The 5,000-nt window shown below is 53.4% G+C and overlaps 1 non-coding gene across 1 annotated transcript in view; it reads left to right on the top strand.

Annotated features, from left to right (window-relative positions):
* Positions 1–3,669: 3,669 nt before the first annotated feature.
* Positions 3,670–5,000, top strand: part of LOC126433228 (small subunit ribosomal RNA) — a 1,910-nt gene continuing 579 nt past the window's right edge. The window contains exon 1 of the ribosomal RNA XR_007578340.1: positions 3,670–5,000. This exon is cut by the window's right edge and continues 579 nt beyond it. This is a non-coding gene — a ribosomal RNA (small subunit ribosomal RNA).

Here is a 5,000-nt window from a genome sequence, read left to right on the forward strand (position 1 = left end):
TCACTCCACCTGCACCCGTTCGTGCCCCACCCCAACCGCCCAACTCGCAACTCCAGCGGATGCACGGCGGACTTTGCTCGCACTCGCAATGTGCAATCCACCCCTATAACGTGCGTTTCATGAAGAGTTATGTCCAATATGCGACATTCCCGCTGTCCATATACATGAGCTGCGAGCTGTACCACGTACGAGCTACAGACGCGATCGCGTTGCTCTCTGTACGAATGCAGATGCTCAGCGGCAGCTAGGAGGCGCTCCATCCATTTCGGTACCGGTGAGCGTTGTACTCGCAGTCGCAAAAACGTACGGCAAGTATATTACTCGGAAGAGTCAATGACAGTCCAAGCCCCCCTGCGTGGGAAGAGTCTTCCTAGGCCATGACCCACCGGAAGGGCGCAGCGTCCCCCACCCCAGACATGTGACGTCACACTATCGGTATTGACGACTAGACTGATTCCTTATAATCATTTGCCATACACCGGTGGAAGCTGCCGAGACGAGTAACTACATGGCGGCCTCGCCGTGTCACTAATGTACAGAGATACAACAGTTTCGACTGGAACCGGATGAAACGTATACACGGCGCTGATTAGTAATAGATAGAGCCATCAAAATACAGATAATGTATACAACTGTCCGTATACATGCTGAAAGACTCTGCTCACAATCACAACCACACGTCAGCCAGACACTCTTATCACGCACTACTCTCTGCCTGTAACAGGCACAAAGACAATATGTAAGCACCAGCATGGAACAACACCCAGTGCATCCTCTCCGCCACATTAGACAATCCACACTATCATAACCAGACCGGGAGGTCCACTCACAAAACAGAATACCCCACCCTTCCGACAACCACCATTGCTCAGCTAAGCCACCAACACCCACACATGTCCTACACAGGGGTACACCCAACATCACAATACTGCCTCCTGTCACAGCACACAAACAATGGCAGGAATGAAAGACACAGGTCTGCCACAAGCATGGAATCAGAGCGCCGCCTGTCATGAGCCAAAGGTGCATCCTGACGTGGCAAATCAGATGATGCCGCAGGCATCCACTTACTATAATCACAATCAACAAACCGGCCGCCGCCGCCGCCGCCGCCCCCCCCCCCCCCAATACACCTTTCCTTACAACAATGTGTACCTTAACCTAACCCACATTGTACCTTAACCCAACCCACATTGTACCTTAACCTAACCCACATTGTACCTTAACCTAACCCACATTGTACCTTAACCTAACCCACATTGTACCTTAACCTAACCCATATTGTACCTTAACCTAACCTATATTGCGCCTTAACCTAACCCACATTGTACCTTAACCTAACCCACATTGTACCTTAACCTAACCCATATTGTACCTTAACCTAACCTATATTGCGCCTTAACCTAACCCATATTGTACCTTAACCTAACCTATATTGCGCCTTAACCTAACCCATATTGTACCTTAACCTAACCCACATTGTACCTTAACCTAACCCACATTGTACCTTAACCTAACCCATATTGTACCTTAACCTAACCTATATTGCGCCTTAACCTAACCCACATTGTACCTTAACCTAACCCACATTGTACCTTAACCTAACCCATATTGTACCTTAACCTAACCTATATTGCGCCTTAACCTAACCCATATTGTACCTTAACCTAACCTATATTGCGCCTTAACCTAACCTATATTGCGCCTTAACCTAACCTATATTGCGCCTTAACCTAACCTATATTGCGCCTTAACCTAACCTATATTGCGCCTTAACCTAACCTATATTGCGCCTTAACCTAACCTATATTGCGCCTTAACCTAACCTATATTGCGCCTTAACCTAACCCACGTTGCGCCTTAACCTAACCCACGTTGCGCCTTAACCCAACCCACGTTGCGCCTTAACCTAACCCACGTTGCGCCTTAACCCAACCCACGTTGCGCCTTAACCCAACACACGTTGGGCCTTAACCTGCTCTGTAATTGTCATACGACGCGTTAAATTAGTGTAGTGTTGCCTAACTGCAACCCCCGCAATATAGTTTGCTACTCGCACTGCCCGGTCCCCAGAGTATCGCTTCATGTTAAACACCTTGCAGCTATACACTGTAATGCGGACGGCAGCAGGACGTACATGCTCAATGCCCTTCGCAGTTGTTCATTGGCATTCGCATGGCGAAGCACAGCCTACGTTGTGGTACGGCTTGTGTCAACTGTCCGCTGATGTTGTACGTCCAAATCACACACTGTACTGCACATTGGTCCTCATGTACTGAATGATACATCGTGGTACATGTGTGACCGTACCACGACTGCGCCAACAACGGCGAACCATACGGTCCAAATATTGTGCACTCAGCTACGTGTCGTCTCCCTATAAGAGCTGGATTGCAGTATGGTATGCCGTGGATGGCGATCACCATGAGCCGTCTGTTGATGTAGTGGCGCGTGTTGTCAGACGTAGTCGTCTCTTCTCACACACCGTGATAGCATGGTGCACTGCGTTCCACATCTGCGACATGCGACAGAGGCCGGTTGACAGTCGTTCGCGCAATGGACATCGCATACGTACGGGGGCCACCTTCCACGTGTTCGCGAAGCGTGCACATGTTGTTGCGTGTATGTGGGCAGACATAGTGTGTCGTGACACCTGACACAGGCATGCAACAATCGTTGAATTTGCAAATGGCGATGGACGTCTACGTTTGCTGGTGACGTTACGCAAATGAAGAACTGGTAAACCGTTGTGGTGCGGTTGTTCTCGCTAGAGGTGAATCAGTGATGGCGACGATCGGTTGAGCTACCAACCGGTTGTTTCAGCGATACCCACCATGCCCACGAACGTGAATGGCATGTGGGTGTGAAGCGATACGCGGCGGTGGCTGGGTGGGACCGTCCCCGGCCGGTGAGGGGGGGCCTCCCGGCGTGCTGGCCGCGCGGTGCGTGGGCGCACGCGCTACAGCCGGCTGGTGGGGGCGGCCAGTGGCAGGCGCGCCGGCCGACGGAGGCGGCAGGCGGCGCAGCTGCGCGCCGGCGCACCCTGCACGCGGCGCCGTGCGGCCAAAGTAGGTCCTCGCGGGCCCGGTGCGAAGCGCGGTGGACATCTGCAGTGTGCTGGTCCGATTGAGGACTGTGTGCGCTGAGGATGCGCCGCCGCCCGGCGCTCGGCGCCGCGACGCCGTCTGCTGCTCGGTCGCCTCTGCGGTTCTCGCAGGTGGATTGTATCGCAGCTGTGCGGACGTGTTGGCGCGTGCGCTGTGCTGGGAGAGTTCGCTTCGGCACCCAAGTGGGGCTTTTGTCCTTCTGTGGCGCTGGCGTTGGAGCTGCCGGCCACCGTAGGTGGCGCGTGTTGTCTCCCGCCGGCAATGCCACGATAGCACGCTCCCGGGCCTCTGTCGGCAGCGGCAAGCTCAGTTGGGAGCACGGGTGGTCGCACCTAAAGCGTCTACTCGCCAAACTCCGGGCGATTGCGCCTCTCTCGAACCCGACCAAGTACTTAGGACGGCGCTGCGCGCCGCCGGGACCTGAGAGGGTTTCGAGGTGTATTGTGCAGGGGAGCTCAGCCTCCTCCTGTTTGCAGAATAATTGAGCGGACGCTTGCGTGTTCGCGCGGGCTCCCGGGACACACTCCCGGGCGGCCGGCTGCTCAGCTCTAGTTGACGCAGCTCCCTGGTTGATCCTGCCAGTAGTCATATGCTTGTCTCAAAGATTAAGCCATGCATGTCTCAGTACAAGCCGCATTAAGGTGAAACCGCGAATGGCTCATTAAATCAGTTATGGTTCCTTAGATCGTACCCACGTTACTTGGATAACTGTGGTAATTCTAGAGCTAATACATGCAAACAGAGTCCCGACCAGAGATGGAAGGGACGCTTTTATTAGATCAAAACCAATCGGTCGGCTCGTCCGGTCCGTTTGCCTTGGTGACTCTGAATAACTTTGGGCTGATCGCACGGTCCTCGTACCGGCGACGCATCTTTCAAATGTCTGCCTTATCAACTGTCGATGGTAGGTTCTGCGCCTACCATGGTTGTAACGGGTAACGGGGAATCAGGGTTCGATTCCGGAGAGGGAGCCTGAGAAACGGCTACCACATCCAAGGAAGGCAGCAGGCGCGCAAATTACCCACTCCCGGCACGGGGAGGTAGTGACGAAAAATAACGATACGGGACTCATCCGAGGCCCCATAATCGGAATGAGTACACTTTAAATCCTTTAACGAGTATCTATTGGAGGGCAAGTCTGGTGCCAGCAGCCGCGGTAATTCCAGCTCCAATAGCGTATATTAAAGTTGTTGCGGTTAAAAAGCTCGTAGTTGGATTTGTGTCCCACGCTGTTGGTTCACCGCCCGTCGGTGTTTAACTGGCATGTATCGTGGGACGTCCTGCCGGTGGGGCGAGTCGAAGGCGTGCGACGCGCCTCGTGCGTGCTCGTGCGTCCCGAGGCGGACCCCGTTGCAATCCTACCAGGGTGCTCTTGAGTGAGTGTCTCGGTGGGCCGGCACGTTTACTTTGAACAAATTAGAGTGCTTAAAGCAGGCAAGCCCGCCTGAATACTGTGTGCATGGAATAATGGAATAGGACCTCGGTTCTATTTTGTTGGTTTTCGGAACCCGAGGTAATGATTAATAGGGACAGGCGGGGGCATTCGTATTGCGACGTTAGAGGTGAAATTCTTGGATCGTCGCAAGACGAACAGAAGCGAAAGCATTTGCCAAGTATGTTTTCATTAATCAAGAACGAAAGTTAGAGGTTCGAAGGCGATCAGATACCGCCCTAGTTCTAACCATAAACGATGCCAGCCAGCGATCCGCCGCAGTTCCTCCGATGACTCGGCGGGCAGCCTCCGGGAAACCAAAGCTTTTGGGTTCCGGGGGAAGTATGGTTGCAAAGCTGAAACTTAAAGGAATTGACGGAAGGGCACCACCAGGAGTGGAGCCTGCGGCTTAATTTGACTCAACACGGGAAACCTCACCAGGCCCGGACACCGGAAGGATT

This window comes from Schistocerca serialis, unplaced genomic scaffold (genome assembly GCF_023864345.2).
Source record: "Schistocerca serialis cubense isolate TAMUIC-IGC-003099 unplaced genomic scaffold, iqSchSeri2.2 HiC_scaffold_1162, whole genome shotgun sequence".
In the NCBI taxonomy this organism is placed as follows: domain Eukaryota; kingdom Metazoa; phylum Arthropoda; class Insecta; order Orthoptera; family Acrididae; genus Schistocerca; species Schistocerca serialis.